The sequence below is a fragment of the Tursiops truncatus genome, chromosome 16 (genome assembly GCF_011762595.2).
Source record: "Tursiops truncatus isolate mTurTru1 chromosome 16, mTurTru1.mat.Y, whole genome shotgun sequence".
Classification (NCBI taxonomy): Eukaryota; Metazoa; Chordata; class Mammalia; order Artiodactyla; family Delphinidae; genus Tursiops; species Tursiops truncatus.
Genome location: NC_047049.1, coordinates 86,006 through 102,818, shown reverse-complemented (window position 1 = coordinate 102,818; position 16,813 = coordinate 86,006). Strand labels below are relative to the sequence as shown.

General features: G+C 49.9%; 1 long non-coding RNA gene across 1 annotated transcript; it reads right to left on the bottom strand.

Annotated features, from left to right (window-relative positions):
- Positions 1 to 2,138: 2,138 nt before the first annotated feature.
- On the bottom strand, positions 2,139 to 14,926 carry LOC117308514 (uncharacterized). Its single transcript, XR_004522590.2, has 3 exons — positions 12,939 to 14,926; positions 11,022 to 12,156; positions 2,139 to 10,756 (listed from the first exon to the last, which is right to left on the bottom strand). It is a non-coding gene; the product is annotated as an uncharacterized lncRNA (long non-coding RNA).
- Positions 14,927 to 16,813: the final 1,887 nt, after the last annotated feature.

Genomic DNA, 16,813 nt, shown 5'->3' with positions numbered 1-16,813 from the left:
TGGTGACGCCTGAGACTGGCTCCCAGTCTCAAGGCCCTTCCCTGAGGTCCAAAGGGGAGGGGCTGCTACCCTATAGCAATCGTTTTATTTCCTCTCCATGCAGAGCATTTATTTATTCGTTGGTATAAAATAAGGTAAGGGACTCTTGTAAACCGGCTCTCCACTCAAGACCTACACAGTGGCTAATAAGTGACCTTAGTTCCTCCCCTCTGCCACCCCTCCTTCCCTCTCAGAGGGACCACTCACGGGGGTTCCCCTGCTGCCTAAAGCATTTTAATTATAGATAACACATTGCTTAGTTTTGCTCGTACTCAAACGTCATAACAAAGGGTATCATGCTACATGCTGTCTTCTGCGTCTTGCTTTTTCTGTTGCGAAGATTCTTACCCTTCGTGGCAGCTGTGCTGCGCTCATTCTGACGCCTGCGCAGTAACATTCTATCGTGTCTGCCTCGCGGTCTGTGCATTTGCTCTCTGTGCGCAGCTCCTGAGTGCGGGGCGCCAGGGTTTCTCTTGCAGCCACCCCTATGAATGGGGGTGCTGGGGCTGAACTTCACATGCAACTGCAAGAAAATGCCAAGTTCTTTCCTCAAAGTGGCTGTAGTGATTACACTCCTACCATTGAACTACATCCTCTACAACAGATGGTGTTGGTGGATTTCCTAATATTTGCCAATTTGGAGGCTAAAAATAGCATCTCACTGTGAATCGTCTTTCGCTGCTTCTCTTGCTATGGTTAGTGTCAGTGAGTGTTTCTGCTTCTGTGAGATGCCTGTGTGTGTGAGTGTGTGTGTGTGTGTGTGTCTTTTGCCCATTTCTCTCCATGGTGCCACCTTTTACTTATTGATTTGCAGGAGTTCTCTGTATATCCTTTTCTAAATTTCTTTATTGAGGTGTAATTTACACAGTGAAGTGCACAGACCTTAAGTGTTAAGTTTGATGAGTTTTGACGAATGCACACACGCATGGAACCCGCACCTCATCAAGATACCCCAGAAGCATGCTCCTTCCCAGTCAACCCTTAATCCCCCACTTCAAGGCAGCCACTGTTCTGATTCTTTTCTTCATAGATTAATTCTGTTTCTTTCCAGAATGTAAGAGAAACGGAACCACCCAATATCCCCTCTTTTGTCTCTGGCTTCTGTCAGCATGTTTTTGAGGCATGTCCAGGGTGTCTGTGCCCGTTCCACTATATAGATAGACCATGGTTGTCTGGAAGAGTGTTATTTAATTTCCAAATATTTGGAAATTTTCTGGAGATATTTCTCTAGATATTTTAATTTCATTGTAATCAGAGCACATCCTTTGCATAATTTTGCATCTTTTAGAGTTTGAGATTTATTTAATGCTCTAGAATATGGGCCTGTATTGGGAAGTGATCTGTGTTCATGGGTCTATTTCTGGATCCTGTTCGGTTCCATTTGTCCCTCAGCTCGTCCTCTCTGACGCCGCACTGCCTCGATTACGGCAGCTTTACAGGCTTGAAGCAGCTGGTGCGAGCGCTCTGACTGTTCTCGTTCTTCAAAGTAGCTTTGGCTCTTTTAGTTCCTTAGCTTTTCCATAAATTTTAGATTCAGCTACTTGATTTCTATAAAAAAATTCTGTTGTAATTTTTATTGGAATTGCATTGAATCTAGATCAGTTTGGGGAGAATTAACATCTTTACAATATTGAATCTTCCAATACATGAACATGGTCTATCTCTTCATTTTTTGGTTCATCTTTGATTCACTTCATTAGTGTTTTTTAATTTTTACCATGTTTTGCAAATATCTTTCCCCAGGTTATAGCTTTTCTCAGTTCCTTTAAGATGTCTTTTGATGAACAGAGTTCTTAATTTTTCAGTTATTTTAGAACAGTTTTAGATTTGCAGAAAAGTTGCAAATTTAGTACAGACAGTTCCCGTATACCCCATACCCAATTTCCCCTAATGCTAATGTCTTACATTAGTGTGGGGTATGTTTGTTACAATTCATGAACCGATGTTGATACATTATTATCAAGTAAAGTCCATCCTTTAGTTGGATTTCCTTAGTTTTACCCGACGTTCTCTTCCTGTCCCAGGACCCCCTCCAGAAAACCACTTTACATTTAGTTGTCATGCTTCCTTAGTTCCTCTTGGCTGTGAGCTTCTCATACTTTTCTTTTTTTTTGACAGTTTTGAGGAGTTTGGGTTATCTCTTTTATAGGATGTCCCCAAATTAGGGTTTGTCTCATGTTTTTCTCATGATTAGACTGGGGTTAAGGATCTTTGGGGGGAAGACTACAGAGATAAAGTGTCCTTCTCATCACGTCGTATCAGAGGTCCATAGAGGTCCATACTGTCAACAAGGATCGTCAGTGCTGGTGCTGACCTTGATCACCTGGCTGAGGCCGTGTGTCATCTCTCCTGTCAGGTTACCCACCAGCCTTCCACACTGTCCTCTCTGGAAGGAGATGATTACATCAGCCCACACTTAAGGAGTGTGTGGGGGGGGGGGGCGGTCACGCTCTCCCTCCTTGAGAAAGGAATATAGACCTAAATCACTTGCAGTTCTTTTGCATGGAAGATTGTCTTTTCTCCTCATTTCTTTATTTATCCAATCAGTCCTTTATATCAGTACAGACTCACGGATTTTATTTCATACTTTGGGTTATAACCTGATGCTATTCTAATTATTTTGTTGCTCGAACCATCCCAGCTTTTGTCACTGGGAGCTCTCAGATGATTCCTGGGCCCCTTGGACACGCCCCGTCATTTTGGCTTTTCTTTTGAATACTTACTTTCTGGTGCTGAGATGCCCCAGGCTCATCCTGCACATTTCCTGCTATACCTGGAATCAGCCATTTTCCCAAGGAGCCCTGGTACCTTTTATTATACGATGATATTAGAAACCAACCTCTGGGGACTTCCCTGGTGGTCCAGTGGTTAGCACTCCGAGCTTCCACTGCAGGGGGCACAGGTTCGATCCCTGGTCAGGGAATTAAGATCTCTTGTGCCACGAGGCATGGCCAAAAAAAAAAAAAAAAAAAAAAGAAAGCAACCTCTGGGTGCCAGCAGTGCCTGTCGCTACTAGGATACTGTTATCTCTAGGCCCCCTTGCCTGACAGAGCAAGGAGACCTGTGTGTACAGTAACCTGTGTGCACACACTTCCACACGTATTTCTGTATGTAACACCTGTATCTGTGCTAAGCCAAACAGGAGACCTTACTGATGTCTCCAGCTCTGATCCGTCACCACATGGACCATTCCATCCTCCGTGCTGCGCTTATCTGTAGATGTCCACTCCGACAGTGAAACCCCTGGCTCCCACTGCCCATCATCCATTAACTTAATTGTCCAATTCCAGTTACATTCCAATTACATGCAAAGTGGTGGTAGAATTGTTAACCTGTACTCTGCTAGGAAAAATCTTTGTCAACTAGAGCACAGTGCTGTGTAGTTTCTCCTGCCATTGGTCTTACAGACTCCACTCATTTCCACGGTTACTTAGACTAGCACCTTTACACCCCACGTCCTGCAGTGAGGTTTTTCTTGCATTCCTTATACAGTTCAATTGTTTGCCACCTTCTGCATTCCATCTAGAGTCCCCGAGCCTCCTAAATGATTTTTTTTTAAGTTTATATACATTGAAGTTCACGTTTTGTACAGTAGAGTTCTGTGGGTTTTAACAAGTATCAATATCATGTATCCACCATTACACTATCACAGAAGAGTTCCGCTGCCTTAACATCCTCCGAACTTCACCTGTTAAACCCTCTCTCCGCCCCCAGCCCTTTGGCACTTACTGACCTTTACTGTCTCCACAGCTTTGCCTTTTCCAGAATGTTATAAAATTGGACTCACACGGTGTGTAGCCTCTTCAGACTGGTGTCGTTCAGTTAGCAATGTACCTTTAAGATTCAGCCATGTCTTTTCGTGGCTCGATCGCTCATTCCTTTTTAGTGCTAAATGACATTCCACTGGATGGAATTAGCACTAAGTGGACCACAGTTTATTATTTGCTCACCTATTGAAGGGCATCTTGGTTGCTCCCAGTTTTGGGTGGTTATGGGTAAAGCTGCTGTAAACACTGGCATGCGGGTTTTTTCGTGGGCATAAATTTTCAGATCAGTTGGGCAAATACCTAGGAGTGTGACTGCTAGATCACATGGCAAGACTACATTTAGCTGTTAGGAAGCTGCCTAACTATCTTCCACAGTGGCTTTTTCATTTGCTTTCCCGCCAGCAATGAAGCAGAGCCCTTTTGCTCCACATCCTTGCCAGCATTGTGCATTGTCAGGCTTTTGGATTCTAGCTGTTCTTATAGGTGAGTAGTGGTATCTCCTTTTTAAAAAATTTATTTATTTATTTATTTGGCTGTGCTGTGGGGCATGTGGGATCTTAGTTTCCTGACCAGGGATCGAACCCGTGTCCCCTGCAGTGGAAGCGCGGAGTCTTAACCACTGGACCGCCAGGGAAATCCCTGCTTTTTTTTTTTTTTTTTGCGATACGCGGGCCCCTCACTCTTGTGGCCTCTCCCGTTGCGGAGCACAGGCTCCGGACGCGCAGGCTCAGCGGCCATGGCTCACGGGCCCAGCCGCTCCGCGGCATGTGGGATCTTCCCGGACCGGGGCATGAACCCGTGTCCCCTGCATTGTCAGGCGGACTCTCAACCACTGCGCCACCAGGGAAGCCCATCCCTGCTTATTTTGATTTGCAATTTTCTAGTAAATTTTGTTGACCATCTTATCATAGGCTTCTTTTTCATCTGTGTGTCTTCTCTGGTGAGGTGTTAAAGGTCATAATTTTAACACAGTCAAAATTTTCAAGATTTATTTTTTTACAATTCACATTCTTTTTTTTTAATAAATTTATTTTATTTTTTTAAATTTAGTTCTGGCTGTGTTGGGTCTTCGTTGCATTGTGAGGGCTTCTCATTGTGGTGGCTTCTCTTGTTTTGGAGCATATGGGCTCTAGGCTCATGGGCTTCAGTAACGGTGGCTCGTGGGCTGTAGAGCGCAGGCTCAGTAGTTGTGGCGCATGGGCAGAGTTGCTCTGCGGCATGTGGGATCTTCCCGGATCAGGGATCGAACCTGTGTCCCCTGCACTGGCAGGCAGATTCTTAACCACTGCACCATCAGGGAAGTCCCTGATTCACATGCTTTTAAAGGACATTCTTGGCTACTCTGAGGTTAGAATAATGTTCATCTATATATTCATGGAAATATTTTAAGTATTTCCTTCTTTTTTGACATTCTTTTCTTTTTTCCTTTTTAAAAATTGAAGTGAAATTCACATAACATAAAATGAACCAGTCAGCTCCCAATTTGCTTTCTGTCTGTGGATTTACCTATCCTAGATATTTCGTATAAATGACATCAATATGATATGTAACATTTTGTGTCTGGCTTCTTTCATTTAGCTTATGTTTTCAAGCTTCATCCATGTTGCAGCCTGAATCAATACTTCATTCCTTTTTATGACTGGATAATATTCCATTGTAAGTATATACCAACTTTTCTTTCTTTATCCATCTCTTAGGGTTGTTTCTACCTTTTGGCAATATGTGAATAGTGCTGCTACGGACCTTCGTGTACAAGTATTTGCTTGAGTACCAGTTTTCAATTCTCTTGCACCAGAAAGTGATTCAGTTATACATACATATACATACATACATATATATATTCCTTTTCAGATTCTTTCCCATTATAGGTTATTACAATATATTGAATATAGTTCCCTGTGCTATACAGTAGGTCCTTGTTGTTTATGTATTTTATATATACTAGTGTGTATCTGTTAATCCCAAACTCTTTGGTAACTGTAAGTTTATTCTCTATGTCTGTGAGTCTATTTCTGTTTTGTAAATAAGTTTGTATCATTTTTTTAGATTCCACATATAATTGATAACATATGATATTTGTCTTTCTCTTTCTGACTTACTTCACTTAGAATGATCATCTCTAGGCCCATCCATGTTGCTGCAAATGGCATTATTTCATTCTTTTTTATGGTTGAGTAATATTCCATTGTATATATATACCACATTTTCTTTATCCATTCATCTGTCGATGGACATTTAGGTTGCTTCCATGTCTAGGCTATTGTAAATAATGCTGCTATGAACATTGGTGTGTGTGTATTTTTTAGAATTGGTGTTTTCACTTTCTTTGGCTATGTACTTAGGAGTGGAATTTCTGAATCATATGGTAGTTCTAATTTTAATTTTTTTGAGGAAACTCCATACTGTTTTCCAAAGTGGTTAATATCATTTGCAAATATTTTTCTCCCATTCACTAGGTTGTCTTTTCATTTAGTTGATGGTTTTCTTTGCTGTGCATACAATGGAATATTATTCAGCCTTAAAAAAGAAGGAAATCCTGCTATATGTGACAATATGGATGAACCTGGAAGACATGCTCGGTGAAATAAGCCAGGCACAGAAGGATGAATGCTGCGTGACTCCACATATACGAGGCATCAACAGAGTCAAACTCATAGAAACAGAGGAGGATGGAGGCTGCCAGGAGCTGCGGGAGGGGAAAGGGGAGCTGTGTTTCAATGGGTATAAAGTTTCTGTCATGCAAGGTACGTTCTGGAGCTCTGCTGAACACATGGTGCTTATAGTTAACAATAGTGTGTTTGCACCTTAATTTTGAAGAATGGGACAGTGGTGTGGTGATGGGGCCTGGGGTAGCCTTGTGTTCCCGTGCTGCACAATCCCGAGAGTGGATAGGAACCTTCCCCTGCCCCCAGAGCACGGACTTTATTGTCCAGCTAGTTGCCAGGTGTTTAATGAGGCCCGGCTCTTGTCCTAGGTACACCATACTAGGTGTAAATACAGCAGTAGGAGACACAGTCCCTGTCCATTTGAGGCATATAATCCAAGTATTTCTCAGGAATTACTCCATGGTCAGAAATAAAATCTGGACTTAGCTGCCTGTATTGCAAGGAACATTCTTTAAAGTCAACATTTTAAGGAAAAACATTACACCCTGCACTTACATAGTAGGAAATTTCTTCCTGGTAACATCAGCTTCATCATTATCAATAAACAAGGTTTACTTTTGTTAAAATTCACCTTACATTCCCCTCCTCTGTAATTTGAATAAAGATTTTTAAAAAATTAATTAATTAATTTTTGGCTGCATTGGGTCTTCATTGCTGCCTGTGGGCTTTCTCTAGTTGCAGTGAGCGGGGGCTACTCTTCGTTGCAGTGCACAGGCTTCTCACTGCACTGGCTTCTCTTGTTGTAGAGCGCGGGCTCTAGGTGCATGGGCTCAGTAGTTGTGGTGCACGGGCTTTGTTGCTTCATGGCATGTGGGATCTTCCTGGACCAGGGCTCGAACCCGTGTCCTCTGCATTGGCAGGCGGATTCTTAACCACTGTGCCACAAGGGAAGTCCCATAAAGATTTTTTGAAAAGGGAATTTTATGAGGTTAAGCAGTGGAAGGAAGGGCTTAGGTATAAATTTGGCCAACAGTTGTCTGGGCAAAGGAGCTCTAGGGTGTTGAGTGAACCCAGCTCATCTCCAGGCCATTTTTACTAATATTTTGAGGACAACAGAAAGCCCCTGAGGGTGGATGGGAACCAGTAAGCATGCAAAGGTGGGGGGCTGTCCCTCCTGTAACCACGGTACGTCCTGTAAGACGCTGTCTGAGCTTGGCCCTGCTGGTCCTGAAGAAGCAAGCCACCATCATGAGAAGGCCTGTGGGAAGGCCCCAGGGCAGGGCACGGCGGTGGCCTCTCGGGCCGAGAGCAGCCAGAAAGAAAATGGGACCTCAGTCCCACAGCTGCAGGGAGACAAATTCTGCCTGAGGGTCCGGCCCTGGTCAAGCCTCAGATGAGAACTCAGCCCACCTGACTGCAGCCTGGGGCCCCGAGCAGGACCCAGCTCAGCTGTGCTCAGGCCGGCGCCCCACAGAGACCGTGAGATAACAAATGTGTGTTGTTTTGAGCCACTAGGTTTGTGGTGATTCGTCGCTCAGCGCAGAAGAACACAGGTGGTGAAGGAAAGGGTGCTGGTGATTCGTCGCTCAGCGCAGAAGAACATAGGTGGTGAAGGAAAGGGTGCTGGTGATTCGTCGCTCAGCGCAGAAGAACACAGGTGGTGAAGGAAAGGGTGCTGGGCTGTAAGACTGAAAATATTTTTAGAATCAGCAGTTACCTGAAAGGCGTTCCTGTGTCTGCTCTAGCAGGTCTTCACTGAGAGTAACCTGAGGCCTACAGCACCTCTCCAGGTCCACACAGGTGCTGTTGATCAGGACCAGGGGAGGAGCACAGCAGCCAGAGCTGGCGGGGCAGAAGAGAGCCCCCTCAGGAGTCTCCTTTGAGGTCTGTGCCAGTCGGTCCTGAATGTCTTTACAAGTGGCAAATCCCCGTATCATCAATTTTATTGATGCTCTCAAAGAACCAGCATTTGTTTTCATTGATTTTCTCTCTTTTTTTTCTGTGCTCCATTTCACTGATTTCTGCTCTGATCTTTATTATTTCCTTTATTCTGCTTATTTTTGTGCTTAGTTTATTATTATATTTCTAGTTTCTTAATATGGAAGCTGATATCATTGATTTAAGGTCTTTCTTCTTTTCTAACATAGGTGTTTGATGCTATGAATTTCCCTGAGTACTGCTCTAGGAGAATCCCACAATTTTTGATATGTTGTGTTTTTATATTCATTAAAAACAGTTTCTTATTTCTCTTGATTTCTCATTTAACTAACAAGTTATTTAGAAGTGTACTGTTTCCAAATATTTGGAGACTTCCCAGGTATCTTATTCTTTTATTGGTTTCTATTTTAATTCTATTATGATCAGAAACATACACTGCATCACTTTCAATTCTTTTAAATTTGAGACTTGTTTTACAGCCTAGAATAAGGGTCTATCTTGGTAAGTGTTCCATGTGCACTTGAAAAGCATGTATTCTTCTGTGTCTTGTGGCGTGTCCTCTAGGTGTCAAGTAGGTCAAGTTGATGGCTGTTCAGTCTACTGTGTCCTCCCGCTTCTGCTTGTTCTGCCCCCTTGGGTTTCGTAAATACAGTTGTTTCGTCGAGTTTCTCCTGAGTCCTATGCTGGCAGCTGCTCGTCATCTTTCACTTCTTCACGCGCCTTCTCACCTTTGATTTTGTGCTGAAGATGATATTTGAAGCAATATTTGAAGGAATGACTGGCATTACTCTGATGTAATCCCTCCCTCCAGGAGGGATTTTGTTGGTTTTTACTTCCTCCAGACACATGGTGGTGCTGGTTGTTTAGAATCCTGTGACTCCAAGTTCAAAGTCTGCACTTTCATGCTCTGAGGATTCTCGACTTGTGGTTGTCCTGGGCCCCGGGGAGCTGGATCTTGCCTGAGTCACCCTCGTTCCCAGGGTGCAGCCCCTCCCTAGGCAGGCTGTGGGTTTGCAGGGTCACCGTGTTTGTGGGGTCTGTAGGGCCTCAGCTGGCCTGAGGGCCGAGTCTGGGCTCCCCGCACTAGACACCGGTGGTCTTTGTTCCTCAGCCTGGCAATTTCTCACTGACTCTTGTCCCTTTGCTGCTTTTAGGATTAAAACGTGGTTCACTCCCCTTATCTGGTTGTCCTCCAGGAAAAGGTTAATCTGAAGTGCTCAGTTCTCCAGCCTGGGTCTGGAGCTCCCCATGGTTTCCTCTGCGTCTCTGGTACTCTTGCTTAGATATCAGATCTCCAGGCCAATTCCCTGATTTTGAAACGTGTTTGGTATCCATTTTGCATGTCAATTCTTGCCTTGATTTTCTGAACGATTTCTTCAATTCACTTCTAATCCTTACTGAGATTTTATTTCTGCCATCATATTTCCAGTTTGCAAGTTTCTCCCTCTCACTCTCTCTCTCTCTCTCTTTTTAAAAAGTTTTTATTGTTTCAACAACGCAATCCATGTTTTCTCATGTCCGAGGATATTCACAAAATTCTTTCCCTTTGAGCTCTGCTTCCTCTGACTTCCAGTCCTTCCTTAGTTTCGCTCCATCTTGCCTGCTAGAGGCTCTCATCAGATGTCTGGTGACCCTCAGCTCTCAGCCTGCACTGGAGAGGCCCAAAATGCTGACTATACCCAGGAAGGGTCACTGGGCTGGGGCCCCCACTGTCAGTGTCCTTGGTTCTGGGCATTCGTGGGAAGTTTTCTCAGAGAAGTTCCATCCAAGCTCCCATCTGGAGGGACCAGGGTGCAGGACTGGGGTCTCGCCATCAGATATCTGGGTGTGTCCTCCCTGGGCCTCTGTCTCTGGAGTTCTGGGCACGTGTCACCACCAGAGCAGCTGCTCTGCTCCCTCCTGTTGGGTCCCTACCCCCTGCCCCACGTCAGCCTGTCGCTCAGTCCCAAGAACGGGCCCTCCAGACATCCTAGTGAGCTTCCAGGTCTCCAAAGCCCATTTAAAAGTCAGTCCAGGGACTTCCCTGGTGATCCAGTCGTTAGGACTCCACACTTCCGCTGCAGGGGTCGCGGCTTCGATCCCTGGTTGGGGAACTAAGATCCCACATGCCACATGGCGCGGGCAAAATAAAAGTCAGTCCACTCATTTGTAGTGTGGCTGGGGTTTTAGCTTTTTGTCTGCACTGTACGGGACTCAGAACGGGGCCCTGTGTGGGTCCACACACTTGACGTTGAAGTAACACCCAGTCGAGAGCCGGCTGCCCAGCGAGGGCGGGAGGGGAGCCGACTTCTGTCTTTAGGACCTGGTCCTTTCAAGCCCGTGAAGACAATTCCTTGTAACAGGGGAGATGCTGCCGCCAGCCCTGGCCCCTGCTGGAACAGGCTGCATCACGTGTGCAGGATGTATCTGGAGAACAGAAACCTCAGCCTCGTATCTCTGCCCTTGTTTCGTGTCTGCTCCAGGTGGCAGGAACCCCCCGTTTTCATCCTGCAAAGACTTTAGGAGGTAGCAGGGCCCCGAGCTCCAGGGTGTGGGCTCTGGGATGGGCAGCTCGGGTTCAAACCCTGCCCTCCCCCGGCCACCTGAGCCTTGGACAGGACAGCTGCCCTCCCCGCGCCTCTGCTCTCTCAGCTGTCCCGCGGGGTCATGGCGGGACCCTGGCTGAGCTCACCTGCTACAGACCCTGGGGTGCCTGGTGGCTACAGGGGCGGCGGCGACTCCAGGCAGAAGAGGGAGCCTCGTCAGACCTCGGTGGTGTGGTGTCAGCTGCCGGTGTGGCCAGGGCCTGGGTACCACTACCCCGGGCCCCCGTCTCCACTCTCCCACTATGGCTCCTGACAGCCATGTCTGCTCTGAGCTGCCGCTGACTGGCTGTGGGACTTGGAACAGAGATCTGTACTCACCCAGCTCCTGTTTCTCAGTCTGAAAGATGGAGCAGAAGGGCCACTTCTTTGATGGGGTGGGAGGTGGGCCTGAGTTCTCATCACACAGATGCACGGGGACAAACCACAAGGTCCCCGTCTTGCACCACCATGTACCAGTCAACACACGTGCTCCCCAAACCCAACACGAGCGCAAGAGCCACACACCGTCCCCCAGACTTAGATTCACTCACAGGTGCCTGCACCCTCCGCGCCCAGCCCACAGGCCCCCGAGCAGAGCAGGCATTCACGTGGACACCACACCCCCCGGCAGATGAAGACACAGAGACAGCAGTGCCCGTGCCCCAGAGAGACACTCAGACGTCCCTGTACACATGCCACCTGCACAGAAACACATGGACAAACACGGCTCTGACACAAGGGTAAACCCCCTACCACAGACACGCTGCCCTGCACACGGGGGCCAGTCAAGACACGTACCCGGCTGCCGACAGCCCTGGCTGGCTCGCTGCCCATTGTTGCGGGAATGGGCACACACAGGCATGCGCTCGGACACGGGAACACAGGCACACACACCCTCAGCTCCACCTGTGCTGAGACTGATGCAGTCTCAGGCGGTGGGGCTGGGTTCAAGCCCCAGCCCTGCCCACGCTCTGCTCACCTGTCATGGGGCGCCCGATAGTTCTCTGGGGCAGGGGCCTGGCAGACGCGGCTCCTTACCTGGTCCCGAGCGCTCAGAGGGACTCAGGTTCTGCACGGGTGTTCGGTTGGGTCAGGGCAGGCAGAGGCTGACCAGGGGCTCCTGCAGCGTGTGTCCTGCTGACAGCTGAACCCAGCTCTGGACGCCGGGCCTGCGGATCTCCCCATCCCAGGACTGTTGCGTTCCCTGCGACCATCCAGGTGCATCCCTCCCAGGATAGAGCTCTGAGGATGCAAAAGGGATGAGCCTGGCTGCAGAGATTCCCTCCACAGTAAAGAGACCGTCTCGGGGGAGACAGCAGCCGATGCCTGAGATGGAAGCAGGCGCCTCCTCTGAGGTCCCTGTTTCACAGCAACGGGAGTCTGGTCTTCTGGGAAAGCACAGCGGACCACAGCCTCCTCTGTGCGGGGAGAGCGGCCGGGGGCTGGGCAGCCTGGGAGCCCACACCACCCGCCTCCCAGCCCACGAGTGTGTTTCCAAAGGATAACCGAGTCTTAAATGGGAGGCTGACGTCGATCCTCAGTCACTTTCTTCTCACATGAAAAGAGCCCACAGAAGGGAGAGGCAGGCGGAGGAGGACAGGGCCAGGCTCCTCCCCCTCCAGCCCCCACCCGTCCCAGGGGCCGGTGCACAGGACACCCACACGGCCCGCAGCTCCTCCTGGGAGGCCAGGCCTCCGCCCAGGGGCCCTCCTGTCCTGTGATTAGCTCTGTCAGCCAGAGTGGCGGGAATCAGAGCCCAGAGGGAAACCTGCCCTCCCCCGCTGTCCTTGTGGGACCACAGCCGGTGTGACAGAGGTAGGATGTGGGCGCAGGTGGACACCCTGCCATCCAGCGGCCGCTCAGTGCAGCAGAGGGGGCTCGGGTAGAAACCACTGCCCACCCCTGGCCAGAGCTGGGGGCGCAGGAGCGGCCTGGGCCGTGCCCCAGACCCTGCTGTCCTGGGTGGGCTCCACGCTGCCTGCTCCGAGTGGCTGGGGCTCCCGGCCGGCCGCATGGTCACCTACCTCCTTGCTCTCCGGTGGTCCACTGTGAGGGTCACATGAGGTGGACGGAGAAACCCTTTAGTGAGGCACGAAGGGGTGTCGGCCCTAGGACCCTCTGCCCAGGAACCCGCAAGGGGCCTCGGCCGCTTCCTGGCACGTGGGGCGCAGACCTCGCCATCAGTCTCTGTGCTGAATCAGAGAAGGGGTCCCACAGGCTGCAGGGGACAGCTTACCGGCCCCTTAAAGGTGGGAGAGGGCCCTGCTGCCACTCCAGCTGCCCCGCTGGTCCCGGGTGGGGGTAGCTTGGCTGTGTGTCCCTCTGCCCCGAAGTCATTTTACAGAAGTCCTTTACTCCTTCATCGTTCAGAGGCGTTTGCTGGGTCCTCACTGGTCTCCGCCTGGGCTCTCAACTTCAGATGCAGCAGTGAACAGACAAGTTCCTGCCACGCGGAGCTGGGGTGCTGGAGGAGGTGGATGGCAGGCTGGTGAGCAGGCCCTCCTGGGGCCCACGGGTGGTGACGCGTGCCGGGTGCAGGGCAGGGCTGTGGCTCGTGCCGACTCCTGAGGGCCCAGGGGCACTGGAGGTAGCAGGGGAAGGAGGGCCAGGCAGAGCCAATGGTGACTGCAAAGGCCTCAGGGTGCTGCGGCGTGGGCTACGTGCTGGGGAGGGGCCTGGGGCAGAACCACGGCCGAGCTCAGAGGTGGGCGCCCCTCAGTGGTCAGTGCACATAGCCTGCTGGTGTCCTCGGCGCTTGGCTTTCTCAGGGAGAGGTGCAGGGCTCTGACCAGAGCGGGGCCAGATGCATCTTTGCTTTAAAGGAACGAAGCGCCAGGGTCTGGTCTGGGGCTGTGGCTGCAGGTTGTAGCGTGCACTCTAGTGTGACTGTGGTGGGTCAGTCACATCCACCACAGGATGGATTCTGGGGCAGAGCCCGTGGGCTTGGCTGATGGATTGGACGTAGGTGTGGAAGAGCCAGGAGTCCCAGGCTCTGGGAGCCATGGGATTGAGGGGTTCGGTGGAAGTCAGAAGTAAGTTTTCTGTATGCTTATTTGGAGATGAAAGGACAGTCAGGTGGAGACGTGGACGTGTGAGACTGGAGTCCAGAGCTGGGCTGGGGGTGGAGGTGAGCCTTCGGGGGTCCGTCTGGGCACGATGGCATTTCCTCACGAGGCTGAGAAGAGGCCCAAGGCCTGGGGCCTCCCACGGCCGAGGGTGTGGGATGGGAAAGGAGCCTGGAGCGGGCAGGTTGGCGGGGAGGAGTGAGCCCCGGCGAGGCTGGTGAGGTTGGTCTTCTTTAGCTGTTGAGGATGTCCTTAACCTCGCCTGGTCCACCATGTTCTCAGGATGCCAGAGCTAATGTATTCAGGATGTAATTTTAAGTGACTGAGCACGTGGCCAGCCCTGATGACCACGGGAGGACGCTGAGACGTGGCGGTGGTGTGGGTGGTGTGTCCACTCTCACTCTCTTCCTGCTGGGCCTGGGCGCAGCGGCGCAGCTGTGGGCTCCGGGGCAGGGCCGCCCACCCTGTGCACCTCTGTCTGCAGCACCGTGGCCTCAGCCTCCCCCGGCTCTGCCTGCGGCGGAGAGGCCGCTAGAACCTTCCAGGGGGTGTGGCTCCGGCCCCACGTGAGCCTCCCTGGCCGCCCACCCGCGCCACCAGTCCGCTCAGGGCTTGCTCTCCTAGGGCAGGTCTCCCCACCGCTGCGCCTTCCTACCTGCCTGGGACCTGGCACCGCCGCGCACCCACAGAGACTGACGGGTCGGATGTCTCTCCCGGAGGCCTGTTCGGCACGGGCTGCCTCAGGCTGCAGAACTGCTGGGACTTCTCGCTTGTTTGTTGACGATTTTGGCTCACGGTTGGAGATTTTCTTCTCGGGAGCCCAGGCATCCGTGGACAGCCCTCTCGGCTCACGGCCGCTGGTTCAACCTCCACTTCCCAGGGCCCTGGACCCCACGCCTCGTCAGCCCCTCCGCACTGACACCCCGGCTTCCCACGGCCCACAGCTTCCGCTCTTGGCCTGCCTGTTTCTTGGGTCACTCCCACAGCACCCCTGGTCCCACCGCAGTGAGCGCTGCCCCCCTCTCCAGGGTTGGCACTCACCCACCCCCTGCAGAGCCCCCATCTCTGGCTCTGCAGCATGAGCTGCCTTCCCGGAAGGCTTCCTCAACTCTACCCCCAACCCCTTCTCGGAAAACAAGCCACAGGCTGGCCGGACTTCCTGCCTCCCCCAGAGACCTTATCTTTACCCAGTAGTTCCTGCGCCAGGGCACGCTGAGCTCTCCACCCCAGCCCCACACCTCCAGGGCCCTCGTCCATCTCGGCTCCTGGGTCTTCACCTCCTTTCCTTCCAGCATCAGCATGGAAATTCCCACCTCTGCCCCTTGGTAACCGGCACCCTTACTTCCTCACCCCACGGAGGCCTGCCTGGCCCCTGGAGGTGCCTGGTGGTGTCTGTGGGGAGGAGGGAATGTACTCCTAGACGCTGCTCTCTGCTTCCACCCCACGCTGCCCAGCTGGCCCTTGTAGGAGACCCCCGACCACCACGGACCGCGTCCAAAAGGGGCTGCTGAGGGCTGCTTCTAGTTGACTTGGATGATATTCCCACTCATTGGATTCCGTGTAAATTTTAGAATCATTCTGTCGTCTAGTCCCCCTCCTTCAATAGTTTAATTCGGGAAAATTTTACGTCTTTGCAAGACTGAGTCTTCTGTGAACTTGGTGCCTTTCCTTCCTTCCTTAAACTTTCCTTCAGTGTCACTCAGTTTTCTCATAAAGCCTCCACCTCTTTCATTAGAGTAATTCCTAGATATTTAATATTTTTGTTGCTTTTATAAAGTGTATCTAGTTAAAAGAATTCATTTTCTGTTTATTCTCACATATAGAAAAACGAGTGACTTGTTTATTGACAAGTTATCCAGTTATCTCGATAAACTTTCTTCTGAGTTCTGCTAACCTATCTGCAGGTTCTTCTGGATTTTCACATTCCCAGTGGCCTTGTCTGTGAGAATGACAGTTTCCAACACTTATGATTTTCTTCTTAACTTACTGCGCTGGCTAAGACCTCCAGGGCAAAGTCAGATAGAAATGGTGAGAGTAGTCTGTTTTTGATCTCAGAAAGTAGGACGTTGGCTGTGAGCTGTGTTCTGGTGACACTTCTTATCAGATTAAGGAAATTCCCTCCCACTTCTAGTTTACAAAGTCTTACCTTATTTATTTATTATCAAATGTATATTGAATGTTATATACTTTTTTTGCATCTCTGAAGATGACTGTGATTTTTCTCTCGTAGTATTTCAATGTGGGAGTTTACAGTGATTTTCTAACGTTAAACCGACATTGCGCTCCTGGAGAAAAGCCGGCTTGGACGTAATTAGTATGTTTTGCACACATTGCTGATTCTGTTGCTTCTGGGCCTGGGGTTTTCTCTGTGGGAGGCTTTTCCTTCTTTAAACACAGCATTCTTGAGGTGTAATTGACACACTAAATAGCACACATAAAAAGCATACAGTTTGGTCAGTTTTGACGTATGTGCACACCCAGGAAACCCTCACCACGACCAAGAGAACATGCATTTCCACCAGCCCAGAGCTTCCTCCTCTCCGCCCCCGGCCCCTCCTCTCCAGGCAATACTGACCTGTTTTCTGTCCCTGTCAGTCAGTTTCATGTAAATGGAATCATGTCCCTGTGGCGTGTAGTTCACCCTTTTTATTCTGTTTTTATTCTGTTGTGTGGATTTGCCACATTTGCCTGTTGACAGCCGTTTTTGTTGCTTGAGTTTTCGGCTGTTGTGAATAATGCAGCTATGAACGTTCCTGTACAAGACCTTTCATACGCACAGGCTTTAATTCCTCCTGGGTAACTACCTAGGAGTGAGACGGCGGGATCGCGTGGTG